The sequence below is a fragment of the Leptodactylus fuscus genome, chromosome 5 (assembly GCF_031893055.1).
Source record: "Leptodactylus fuscus isolate aLepFus1 chromosome 5, aLepFus1.hap2, whole genome shotgun sequence".
Taxonomy (NCBI): domain Eukaryota; kingdom Metazoa; phylum Chordata; class Amphibia; order Anura; family Leptodactylidae; genus Leptodactylus; species Leptodactylus fuscus.
Genome location: NC_134269.1, coordinates 183,829,231 through 183,843,138, shown reverse-complemented (window position 1 = coordinate 183,843,138; position 13,908 = coordinate 183,829,231). Strand labels below are relative to the sequence as shown.

The 13,908-nt window shown below is 42.8% G+C and overlaps 1 non-coding gene across 1 annotated transcript; it reads left to right on the top strand.

Annotated features, from left to right (window-relative positions):
- Nucleotides 1-1,445: 1,445 nt before the first annotated feature.
- LOC142205355 (U6 spliceosomal RNA) lies at nt 1,446-1,552 on the top strand. Its single transcript, XR_012716369.1, has one exon. It is a non-coding gene; the product is annotated as a U6 spliceosomal RNA (small nuclear RNA).
- The last annotated feature ends 12,356 nt before the right edge of the window (nt 1,553-13,908 follow it).

The following is a 13,908-nucleotide window of genomic DNA, read 5'->3' as shown; positions in this document are numbered from 1 at the left end:
ATGAAAGGGGCCAAGGTCCTGCCATATGCCTCTGTGACACCAAAGTAAATAAAGAAATAAATAACATGTTAAAAAAAAACAACAGTAGTAAGTATAAACATATAAAGGGCAGGGCAGGTGGGAGCTGGTATCCTCAGCGCTGGCAGGCATCCAAGAGGAAGTCCCCACCCAGCGTGAGGTATACATTGAAGAGGGGCTCCTCCCCCTCCCAAGACGCGCCAACCAACATCACTGAGAGGGGAGAGGAGCCCAACACATGTCCCCGCACCCAGTCAAGAGCCAGCAGGGTTATACAACCCGCTGGCTTGCATTTTTGACAGGACCAAGAGATAGGGGTCCTGTATTAGGTGTCTAGTAGCCCTGGTTCATATTGTCAACCTGTATAGTGAGGAAAAACTGAAGTGTATAGTTCCAATGTCATGGTGTATTGGTAACTGACAAGTCCTGGGTTTGAATCCCACTAGGAACAACTTCTGCAAGGAGTTTGTATGTACTCCCTGTGTTTTTGTGGATTTCCTCCCATTCTACAAAGACATAATGTTAGGGAAAAAATGTACATTGTGATCCCTATATGGGGCTCACAATCTACATTAAAAAAGAATATATATATATTTGTGAGCTTCGGCCTTCCAGTTCATTTCTGGTCTTATTTGTTCAGAATCAACTGGAAGTGCTATTATTATTTTTTTATTATTATTCAGATTTCTAAGAGAATATACTGTAGTTGAGTCTTGACATCACATTATATTCTTACATCATCACTTTAATTCTCTTGTAAGAACATATGTTGACCACATCCTTATAAAATATGGATCTTTATGTAATCCTGTCCTCTATTTAACATGTTTTCATATTATTCAGTCACTATAGTTTTATATATGTCTCATCTATTCTTCACCACATCCTTAGAAAATATGGATCTTTATATAAGCCTGTCCTTTACTGAACGTATTTTCGTATTATTCAGTATCTGTAGTTTCTCACCAGAACTTCTTATGGTTCTACCACGATGAACGCTCTTTTAGCAGCCAGAGTAATAGAGATGATTTGTTATCACTTCATCAATCAATAATGTTATTGCTCCGTGTGAACAGTTCATCTTGACCTGTGTTTTTTACTAGCCCCATCCATGAGAACAGCACAGTAGGGGGCCCCATCAAACTGACTTATGTGCAAGAGCACCTGATGGAAAGCGCAATACAACCTCTCAATGACGAAAGACAACTGAATCGTAATGGGACAGATGAAAGGCACTTTAATTGCTGAAAAAAAACTAACTAAGGTACTAAGGTATAATTTCAGCATATATTTTCACAGGCAATCTTGCTAGTAATAAACCGTCAATCGGTTACTATAGCTGGTGCCTGGAAAAGGCTTCTCACCACCATAACCAGTAATAAAAGAATTTCCGGGACTTAGATATGAAGCTTCCAATGTGATATTTAGTGCTCGCTTCGGCAGCACATATACTAAAATTGGAACGATACAGAGAACATTAGCATGGCCCCTGCGCAAGGATAACACGCAAATTAGTGAAGCGTTCCATATTTTTGTCACCTAGGAGAGGCGGAGTTGTCTTCCCTGACCTAATTATGTACTACAAAGCTCAACAACTAGAACGCTGGATTCTCCTAACAAACCAACATTGTGATAACCTTGCTATCCAACTGGAGCACAGCCTTCTTACTTTGTCTGACAGAGTAGCACTATGGGGCATCAAACTGCCGCTTCCTACCGCCTGACACTCCTTGCAGAAAGTACATCCCGGCATAAAATTGTGACGTCATCCGTGTACCCCACTGCTCTAGCCTCAACCCCTCTGCCTCCGGGCAGGGGCACACCACGGACCACCTTATCATTTCTGATCGCACATAAAAGAGGCTCTAGGGCCCAAATGTAAAGCACCATGAAATTAATGGTGCTATATAAATAAATAATAATAATAATAATAATGATATAAAGAGCAGTGGGAACAAGGGACACCCCTGCTTAACTCCTGATTTTAAAAGAACGTCCCGTGTCTTAAAACCGTTAACTAAAATTTGGCTACTACAATCATGATAAAAGGCTTTTAAAGACAATAAAAAGCACTCTGGTATACCCATTCGATCTAAAACCTTAAAAAGATAAAAATGGGATACCCTATCGAAAGCCTTTTCAAAATCTATGTTTAACCCCTTAACGACCGGCCCATAGGGAATCTACGTCGGCACTGACAGGTCCTTCCTGACTGCCCTATAGGAAAACTACGTCGGGCAGTCAGGGAAGGATTCCCTTTCAGTGCCGATGTAGTTGGAGCAAGTCTTAGCTGTATCTTACAGCTAAGACCTTGCTCCATAACCCCCCATCGGAGGGGGCTCCGATGGGGGGGTTTTAACCCCTTCAGTTCTGTGATCAAACATGATCACGGAACTGAAGCGGTTCCGCTGTGTTGCCGGTCAGATCGGCACCCCCCGCGGCGAGATCGGAGGGTGCCGATATACAAAACATGCAGTCTGGGGTCTGGCCAGTGACCCCAGACTGCCTGAGCCTCCATTACCTGGTTGATCCTGCCCCCAGTACTCAGGAAGCCAAGCGATGCGACTACATCGCTTGGCTTCCTGATACAGACTGGAGACACATGCAGCCTGTGTCTCCTGTGTCTCCAGCCTGTAATACTGATTCAGCAATGAAATCATTGCTGAATCAAGTGTCCTAAAAGGGAAACATAAAAAAGTGAAATAAAAAGTGAAAAATAAATAAATAAAGCTTTTGAAAAAAATAAATAAAGTTATAAAGCCCCAAAAATCCCCTTTTTTCTATAGAAAATGAGTTGTGTAAAAAAAAAACCTAAAAATTAATAAAAACAATACATATTTGGTATCGCCGCGTCCGTAACAATCTGTACAATAAAACTGAAACAATATTTAATGTATACGGTAAACGTCGGGGGAAAAAAAACGGAAAAAACCCGCCGGAAGTAGTGATTTTTCGCCATCTCACCTTAGAAAATATGCTATAAAAAGTGATCAAAAAGTCATATGCACCCGACAACAGTACCAATAAAAAGCGCAGGTTGTCCCGCAAAAAATAAGCCCTCAACCAACACTGTCAACCAAAAAATAAAAATGTTACGCCTCTCAGAAGATGGCGATGCAAAAAATGATTTATGTCCCCAAATGTGTTTTTGTTCTGCAGAATTAGTATTGCATAAAAAAATACTATAAATGAGGTATCACCGTAACCGTACCGACCCGCAGAATAAAGGTCACATGTTACTTATCCTGTACGCTGCATGGCGCAAAATTTAAAAGGTAGAATGCAATGCCAGAATTGATTTTATTTTTTTTAATCCAGCAAAAAAAGAGTTAATAAAATGTATTCAATAGAATATAGGCACCCAAAAATGGTGTCATTACAAAATACATCTCATCCCGCAAACAACAAGCCCTTATATGGCTGCATCACCAGAAAAATAAAGAAAATATAGCATCTAACAATGTGAAGACAAAAACCCGCAAAATCGCCAAATCATTAGAACACGACTGGCTGCATCAGGAAGGGAATATATAAGCGGTGCGAGCGAATATCAGGGGACACCCCAGATTTACAGCTTATGAGGGAACAGACACCAGAAATGACCCCCAAAGTGACCCCCAGAGTGACTCCCCCAATCATAGGAGCTACTGGGATATAGTAGGGAATTTGGTGTCTGCAATGTCCTCCGCATAGCTTATATACTCCCTCTTCACCATCCGCTGTGCAGTCACGTCCGGATACTAATACTCACTACACCCCCTGAGAAATTCTATGAGGGGTGCAGTTTTCAAAATGGGGTCACTCCTTTGGGGAATCCACTTTTCTGGTACCTTACAGGCTCTACAAACATGACATCGCGTCCAGATACCAAACATCCAAATCTGTGCTCCAAAAGCCACATCGCGCTCCTTCCCTTCTGCGCCCTGCTGTGCGCCCAAACTGCAGTTTATGTCACATGTATGACACATGTATGACACTGGTGTACCCGGGATAATGTACGTAATGTCATATGTGGGTATAAACTGATATAGGGGCACAGCCGGACACAGAAGGGAAGAAGGGTTATTGGGTTTTTGGAGCACAGACGGTTTGGTTTTTGGATGCCATGACACTTTTGTAGAGCTGAAACGCCAGTAAAGTGGGATCCCCTGATATGTGACCTTATTTTGGAAATTACACCCCTGAAGGATTTCTCCAGGGGTACAGAGAGCATTTTTAACCCCCAAGTGTTGCTATAACTTATTATCCATAAATGAATATGAAGCTGATTGTGAGAAGTGAAAATACCAATTTTTCCAGGAATACGTCCTTTCAGTGCATAATATGTTGTGCCCGCCTTGTATCAGAGATGAACGCTCTGAAAGCTGTTGTGCCCGGGATACCCACTTACCAGTTTTTGGAGTGTGTACCTCTGCTGACATAAGTTGGGCACAACATATCGGGCACTAAAATGGCGAATCTCTGGAAAAATTTCATTTTTAACTTCTCATTTTCAGTTGCGATTTCATTTCTGGAAACTAAATAAATGCAACCCTCAAGGGTTAAAAACGCTCGCTACACCACTTGATATATCCCATCAGTGGGCTAGTGTCCAAAATAGGGTGACATGTCTGCAGATTCCACTTTATTGGCAATTCAGGGTCTTCGCAAAAGTGGCATGACGTCCAAAAACCAAACTGCGCCAAAAACCAAAATAGCGCTCCTTCGATTCTGTGCCCGGCTGTACCAAACAGCCATTTCTACCCACATATGGCATTAAGTCCGTTATCTGGGGTACACCAGTGTCATACATGTCGGCATACACTGCCATTTGGGTACACAGCAGGGCGCAGATGTGAAGGACCGCTATGTGCATTTGGAGTGCAGATTTAGATTGTTGGTGTTTGGACACCATGTCACATTTACAGAGACCCTAAAATTGCCCCTACCAAATGGGGTCACTTATTGGGGAATTCCAGTTTACTGTCAACTCCAGGGATCTGCAAAAACATCATGGCGCCCAGAGGGTCCCTCTAAATCTGTACCCCAAAAGCTAAAAAGCGCAGTGCTCCTTCCCTTCTGAGCCCTGCTGTGTGCCCAAGCAGCAGTTTACACCCAGATATATAATTTTTTGCCCCTCGGGATGTCCCCTTAATAGTTTTAGGAGTGCAGGTCTCTGACAACACAAAGTGGGGGCAACGTATTGGGCACCGAAATGGCATATTCTTTAAAAATTTCAATTTTCATTTTGTACATTAATTTTTGGGAAGCATTTTTAGGCTCAAAATGATAATACCCCTTGATACATTCTTTGAAGGGTGTAGTTTTTAAAATGGGGTCACATTTGAGGGGTTTCCATTGTATTGATACTTTAGGGGCTCAGCAAATGCGACATGGCACCTGAATACTATTCCAGCCACATCTGCCCTCCAAAAGCCAAATAGCGCTCTTCCCATTCTGAGCCCCACCATGTTCCCATACAGCAGATTATGATCACATATGGGGTATTGCCGTGTTCAGAAGAAATTGTGTAGCAAACTGTGGGGGGGCTTTTTCTCTTTTAACCCCTTGTGAAAATGAAAACTTTGGGGATAAAGGGACATTTTAGTAATTTTTAACCTACACATGCCAAGGTTAGTAAAATCTGTGAAACGGCTATAGGGTCAAAATACTCACTATACCCCTCAATTAATACCTTAAGGGGTCTAGTTTATCAAATGGGGTCATTTATGGGGGTTTTCAATTGTTTTGGTAACTCAAATCTTGTTTGAATGTGCAATGGGCCTGAAATATCTGCAAGCAAAATTTGTGTCTTGAAATCCAGTTGGTGCTCCCATCTTTTTGGGCACTACCATGCATCCGTACATAGGATTAAGGCCACAAAGTGTACATTTTTGAATACGGGAGAAATGGGGCCATCTATTTTGGGGTGTTTTTCTTTATTTTCATGGCATGTGTGCAAAAAAAAAAATGCCTTTAAAATGACTCTTTTGTGTAAAAAATATGACAATTTTTTGTTTGACACAAATTCTTTTAAAACCTATGGGGTCAAAATACTCATTATACCCCTCAATGAATACCTCAAGGGGTCTAGTTTATAAAATGGTGTCATTTATTGGGGTTTTAAATTGTTTTGGTAACTCAAATCTTGTTTGAATGCATAATGGGCCTGAAACATTTGGAAGCAAAAATTGTGTCTTGAAATCCAGTTGGTGCTCCCTTCTTTTTGGGCCCTACCGTGCGTCCGTACATAGAATTAAGGCCACAAAGTGTACGTTTTTTAACACAGGAGACATGGAGTCATCTACTTTGGAGTGTTTTTCTTCATTTTCATGTGTTATGTGCAAAAAAACTGCCTATAAAATGACACTTTTGTGTAAAAAAAAATATGAAATTTTTTGTTTGACGCAAATTTTCTAAAAACTTATGGGGTCAAAGTACTCACTATACCCCTCAATGAATACCTTAAGGGGTCTAGTTTATAAAATGGGGTCATTTATGGGGGTTTTCAATTGTCTTGGTAACTGAAATCTTGTTCAAATGTGCAATGGGCCTAAAATATCTGAAAGCAAAATTTGTGTTTTGAAATAAATTTGGCACTCCCTACCTCTTGGGCCCTACTATATGTGCATACATAGGACTAAGGCCACAAAGTGTACATTTTTTAACACGGGAGAAGTGGGGTGATATATTTTGAGGTGTGTTTCTTCTTTTTGATGTGTTGTGTGCAAAAAAACTGGCTTTAAAATGACACATATTTGAAGAAAATGAAAATGTAATTTTTTTCATCATTTGTAATAATTCTTGCAAAACAATATTTTTTTGATCAAAATGCTCACTAAACCCCTCAAATAATACCTAAAGGGGTCTAGTTTTACAAATTGGGTCATTTAATGGGGGTTTCTGTCATTATGTCACCTATTCCTGTCTGCAAACATAGCTTGGTACAGGAAAAAATCACATACTCCAAATTTCCAAAATTTGCTTATAAACTTGATAAACTTGTAAATTGTCTAAGTTACTCAAATATGCTAAAATTATTTCAAATATGCTTGAAACACAAAAGGAACATTTGGAAGTATATAACTACTAACTTTTTTGCCCTGTATTATTGTGCATATATTGAGATATCGCAGATGAAAATGGAAAACATTGAAAAAATTTCAAAATTTTCAGCATTTGCGAGTTTTTTAATAAATTTACACAAGTTATATCAGTCTAATTGTACCTTCTCAGTAAAGTACAACATGTCACGAAAAAACAATATCAGAATCGCTTGGATGCGCTATACTGTTACAGAATTATTCACTAACAAAGTCACACAGGGAAAATTTCCAAAATTTGGCTTGGTCATTAAGGTCTAAAATAGGCTGGTCACTAAGGGGTTAAAAGCGCTAGTTTGCCTTTTCGCGCTTTTGTATGTGCTATAACGTCTTTTACTAAATTTAGGGTATCCCATATGCTCCTGCCTGGCACCCCACAGACCTGGTTGGAATGTATGATCTGTGGGATAACTGTCTTTAAACGATTTGCACATATCTTTGCCATTAGTTTGTAGTCAACGTTAAGAAGGGTGATTGGCCTCCAGTTCTTTAAATCGTCCCGGTCCCCCTTCTTATATAAAAGGGAGACCTCACCCTTCCGCCAGGACTTAGGGAGCACCTTGGTATTAAAAACCTCTTTAAAAAGGCTTAAAAGATCTTCTTTTAAAATATTATAGAATTTTGAATAAAACTCTACGGGTATACCATCGGGCCCCAGCACCTTACCTGCCTTAAAACTTTTAACTGTTTCTAAAATCTCCTGTTCCTTTGGCACCTGTAATAAAAACTGCTGGGAAACAGGGGTTAAAACAGACTTAATCTCCTTCAGCAAGTCTTCTGAAAAATGATGATCCACAGGCTTTGTGTTAAAAAGATCAGATTAAAAAGCGTGGACTTTGTCTAAAAGACCCTGTACTTCCGTCACCCCGTCTATATTGTCTATAGCTGCTTTTTTATTATTTATTTTCTTAAAGAAGTACCTGGAGCAGGTCTCGTTTTCCTCCACGTGTTTAATCTGGCTTCTGAAGATGATTTCTTTGCCCTTCCGCTCCAGGTACTTTTCAATTTCGTCTTTAAGTGATTGAACATCTGAGGTGACGTCTAGCCCTCCGTCCCTTAGTTTGTACAGGGTCTGCAGGCGATCATTGAGGGTCTGATAAGCAGCATGTTTTTCTTTAGCTTTTTGAGTACTTACTTTAATATAAAAATGCTTAATCTTTATTTTCATTTTCTCCCACCATTTACTGGTGGGAACTTCAGACCCTCTGGACCGCCTGCATCTGGAATAAAATTTAATAAAATCGCTACAAACCTGTGGATCATCTAAAATAGAGACATTTAACTTCCAGGACTTCCGACCCTTAAAAGCATTGTTAAGAATTTTAACTTTAAAACTTAAAACTCTATGATCGGATAAAACATTTGGTAAAACTTCACAAGATAAAGGCAATAAACACTGTGATAAAAAGGTAAAATCTATTCTGGAGCTGCAGGTAGCATTACTCCATGTGACGCCGGCTTCCTCCGGCATGCTTACATTACAAGTCTTATACGCAGCATGCCGGAGGTCTTGTCATAGTTCCTAGAGGAACTAGTGGTCAGCCGGCGTACACCCCTTAAAACACAGTTAAAATCCTCTGCAAGAATAAGTGGTTCCGAAGTATTAATAAAAAGTGGTAAAATCTCTTGTCAGGGGGGGCGTAAACGTTTAAAAATCGCCATTTAAAACCGTTGATAAAAGCTTTGACCAATAAAACTCGTCCTGGAAGTATCTCTTGAGTAAAATCAATCAAAACATCACCTCGAAAAAGGATTGCCACGCTGGAAGCTCGATTTTCATTGGATCCCAACCAGACGGAGGGCCTGAGCTTCCAATCCCTTTCATACTCTGCATACGAGGTGGCGTGAGGGACACCACACTCCTGGAGGAAGAGGACCGAGGCTGCCAGGCTGGAAAGGTAATGAAACAGAGTGGCCCTACGCACCTTAGATTTGTCACCCCGCACATTAAGAGAGATTCCGTGAAGATCAGCCATTGGGATGGTTGTAAAGAGGAAATCAACATTAAAGGGGTTGTCCCATCACAAGGATCCTATCTATACTGCTTGTTAATGTGGATGTAAGACTTTTCCTAAATACATTGCTTCAGCAAAACTGCTTTGTCTGTCCACTATCTTACTTTATTCAATTTTTTGTGGCCACAGCCCTGACCTAGCTGCTCCTGAGTCAAGTGATGTATCTGCTGCTCTCAGGGGGGGAGGGGGGAGGGGCTAAGTGCAGGGAGCGAGCCTGTGTATCTAGCTAATCCTGTGTCTACACCATGTGACCTAGGTCCTGCACTCAGATAGAGGAGCTGCTTTCATTTCTTCTGTTCTCCCAGTTATCAGGCTAGCTAATTCAGTTGTGTTCATTATGGCAGAGACAGGCAGTCTCTGTATGTAACACAGAATGGAGTTGCTGCTGCCTGTACTTCATAGTTCAATGTGGGTGGGCGGAGCTACACGCGAATTTGGGGGCGGAGCTAAACGGCAGGTTGCCTGTGAAACCCCGCCCACCAAATGATGCAAGAAACCAGGAAGAAAGAAGATTTTACAAGAGTGAAGACTGCTGAGTATGTGAGGTGGGAATACCCCTTTAAGCTAAAAAAAATAACTTAATGAATCATTTGATAAAATCAACTTACCACCCATCAACAGAACTGTGGCTGCCCGAACTCATCATCACCATCTGACACCGTCTGCATGGATGCAGGGGAGGAGCTCTCGCTCAGGATTTCACCGTCAATGGCCCCCAATTGGCCCGCTGCGTAAACGTAAGGGTACAGGAAACCCTGGGTTCCCCAAACTTGACTATTCAGGTCCTCAGGAGTCCCCCCAGGTGGGTCAGGGGGCTCCGGAGGGTCGCCAATCACCTCTGCCTCCTCCCTCGGGCCCTCTTTATTAGAGAACCTGTCTACGGGAGGAGGCTGCGCACTGGGGATAGAAGCGTCAGGATCCAGCGGGGAGTCGGTACTCCTCCCCCCCCCCCCCCCCGACCTGGACAGGCCGGGAGGAAGATTTCGAGGTCGGGATCACCGCGGGTCCCTCCGAGGTGTCCATCCTTTCCTCTACCTCCCCCTCTGCCTTCATTTCCTCCATTTTACCCTTTTTATGGCGACCCTCCTCCACGTCCGAAAGTTCGTCAGCGCTGTTCATGGGGGAACCCAGGTTCCGCGAGGAATTAACCACTTCTTCTTGTGACGTTTTCCCATGACCACTCTTCTGGCCATGCTTTTTTGACTTGTTATCCTTTTTAGCCTTCTGACTTTCCCTGGGGGCCGTCGGCTCGGTGGCAACTTGTGGCTCCAGCTCAGCAGGTGCTTGAGGATTGGACTTGTCACCTGACGAGTCTTCCTGCTCCTCCCCTCTTGGGCAGCCTGGTTCCGCCGATGGGGGCTGTGGGGGTGCCTCCGGTTGCTCCTTCTCTTCTTCGGGCCGCTCTTCTTCTGCCTCTTCCTCCAGACCTTTGTTAGGGCACTGCAAAAAAAGATGTCCGGGCAATTGACAAAAAGTACACTTTTTAGGTTTTGTGCATTCTTTAAGGTAATGTTCCTTACTCCCACAGTTTCTACAAGTGACTTGGCATTCTCTTTTAAGATGTCCATATCGCAGGCCCTACAAAAGTGTGGCATTTTTTTTTTATAATAACTCTCCGTTTACTAAGCCCAGCTTAAAACGGGCGGGAGGTAACTTGATCTTTCCCTCTGCATCACGTCTTATATCCGCTGTGAACCGCCATTTACAAGTCCATACTTTGTAATCATTAACTATCTTGTTCTTAAGCTGGACATTGTTGAAGTAGTATTTCATGAATTTAACCCCTTAGCGACCCTTGACGTAACTGTACGTCATGGGTCGCATGGGGATGTATAGAGCGAGCTCACACGCTGAGCTCGCTCCATACACGGCAGATGCCGGCTGTATAATACAGCCAGGACCTGCCAATAACAGCAGCGGTCGGTGCCCGAGCCGATCGCTGCTGTTAACCCTTTACACACTGCGGTCAAACGCGACCGCAGCGTGTAAACAGCGCAGGCGGCATGGGCGCCGCCATGTTTCCCCGATCGCCGCCCTCCTGAACGTCACAAGAGGGCGGTGATCGGTTGCTATGACAGCCGGAAGCCTATTGAAGGCTTCCAGGCTTGTCTCTGCATGAGATCTATTAGACGATGCCAGAGGCATCGTCTAATAGAAGTGCTGGGATTCTGCTATTCACTGCAGTACTGTAGTATTGCAGTGAATAGTATGAGCGATCAGACTCCCTAGGTTTCAAGGTACCTAAGGGGTCTGATCATAAATGTAACAGAAGAAAAAAAAAAGTTTTTAAAAGTATTAAAAAAATAAAAAAAATATAAAAGTTCAAATCACCCCCCTTTCCCTAGATTAGCTATAAAAGTAATTAAAGAACATTAAACATAAACATATTAGGTATCCCCACGCTCCAAAATGCCCGAACTATTAGAATATTAAAACATTTATCCCGTACTGCGAACGGCGTAGCGGCAAAAAAAATAAAAACAGCCAAAAAGCGTTTTTTTCAACACTTTGCCTCCTATAAAAAATTTAATAAAAAGTGATCAAACCATCAGATCTTTCCCCAAATGGTATCAATAGAAACGTCATCTTGTCCCGCATAAAAAGACACCACAACCAGCTCCATACATGGAAATATGAAAAAGTTACAGGTGTTAGAACATGATGACACAAAAAAATTTGCAAAGTTTATCATTTTTTTAAAAGTATCAAAACATTTCAAATACTATATAAATTTGGTATCACCGCGTTCGTACTGACACGTAGAACACAGGTAACATGTCATTTGTACCAAACAGTGAACGCTGTAAAAATTAAACCCATAAGAAAATGGCGCAAATGCATTTTTTCTCCAATTGCACCTCATTCTGAATTTTTTTCCAGCTTCCCAGTACATTGCACAGCATATTGAATGATGCCATTACAAAGTACAATTTGTCCCGCAAACAATAAGCCATCATGTGACTCTGTGAACTGAAAAATGAAAACGTTATGGCTCTTGAAATGTGAGGAGGGAAAAACGAAAATGCGAAACCAAAAAATGGCCTGGTCCTTAAGGGGTTAATTAAATCTTTTTCCCAAATAAACGGAGAGAACATTTTGACAGTTATGACCTTGCCTGTGTCTTGGTTGTGTCGAATCCTTTTACCTTCATATCCGCCAACTTATCTTTTTCAGTGATAGCAAAACTCATGGCACTCTCCAGAATAGCGTCCGTCTGCAAGGTCACGTCATATACTCCTCTTTTCGGGTAGTCTTGAAGGCACAGGATGTCCTTTACTGGAACATGCAGAAGCTTCTCCAAGACGTCCACCACGACAGTTTTCAACCCATGGCCTCCTGCCTGGGTCCCCATCAGGAAATAAATCCTGAGGGTTCTGGGGATCCTGGCCCATTCCGGGACAGGATCAATGTCTCCGGGTGTCGACATTTGCACACAAATACCTTCACCCTTTAAACGCAAAACCGCACCAATGGAGCTGCACCCGAACACAGATCACTCCGTGTCCAGGCCAGGGGGGATTGCCACCCGTTGCTGGGGACTAAGCCCCCTCCCTATAGCAGCAACCCAAGGCCAGCAATCCAGATTCAGGAAGTAACAAACTACAAAGAACCTAGAGCAGGCGAATGAAGATGGGTGAGTGGAGTTAAATAGGAACAGAGATACAACCCCACCCATCACAGATGGGGATGACTGGCCAGACAGCCTGCCAGTCAAACCGACACCAATGAGGTAACTTAACCCCTTAGTGTACTAAACACAGCCAGAGGAGTCACTGACACGTCTCCGGGGCATGCGCCGCAAAGCAGGAAAGCCATGGCGTCCCCGAATCATGACAGTACCCTAAGGTGCAGGGCTCCTGCTCCCATTTATACCGATTTCTTCTGTCTCTCTCGGATACCTCTCGCCCCAGTTTCATAGTAAAGTTCCCAGTTTCATGGGAAAGAGACCTAGACATCACCTTTGATCAGGAAGACTGTCAGCAGATAGTCCGTAATGCACAAGGGTTTTCGAGGCGTGTCCGCATTCGTGAGAACTCTTACAAGTTAGTCACCCATTGGTATAAGACACCCGCCTGGCTCCATAATGTGAACCCCTCAATCCCTCATGTTTGCTGGAGGTGTTCAGCGGGAATCGGGGATCTCCTTCATATCTGGTGGCAAAGGTAGTTCCTTTCTGGAACGAGGTCCTTAAACCAATCGACAAGATGTACTCAGTTTCTATCCCCCGTTCCCCTGAACACGTCCTTTTGTGGCTCCCCCACGAACAATTCAGTCCACGCACGGGAGATTTGGCCATCTTCCTGCTTTCTTCTGCAAAACTCCTCATCCCGCTACACTGGAAGGACACCAGGCCCCCCTCGCTAGCCAATGGGTTCTTAAAGTTTCAGACATCTGCCGGTTAGAGGAGTTGGCACACTGGAATTCCATGACTAGATCCTCTTTCCTTAAAACATGGTCCCCTTGGTTGATAGCCAAGGGGTCCTTGCTGACATGAACTCCCGTTCATCACTCCACCGCCAACTCGCTAGACCTTCCACACTGTCTGCTCCCTTCACGTTGTTATGTTATGATGTTCTGCTGTTATGGTGTTCAGTAGCTGAGATGCCAAGTCTACATGCTTTATATTACGACTAGATTTATACAGTCCTATGAAAAAGTTTGGGCACCTCTATGAATCTTAATTTTTAGTTCTAAATATTTTGGTGTCTGCAACAGCCATTTCAGTTTGATATATGGACACAGTAATATTTCAGGATTGAAATGAGGTTTATTGTACTAACAGAAAATGTGCA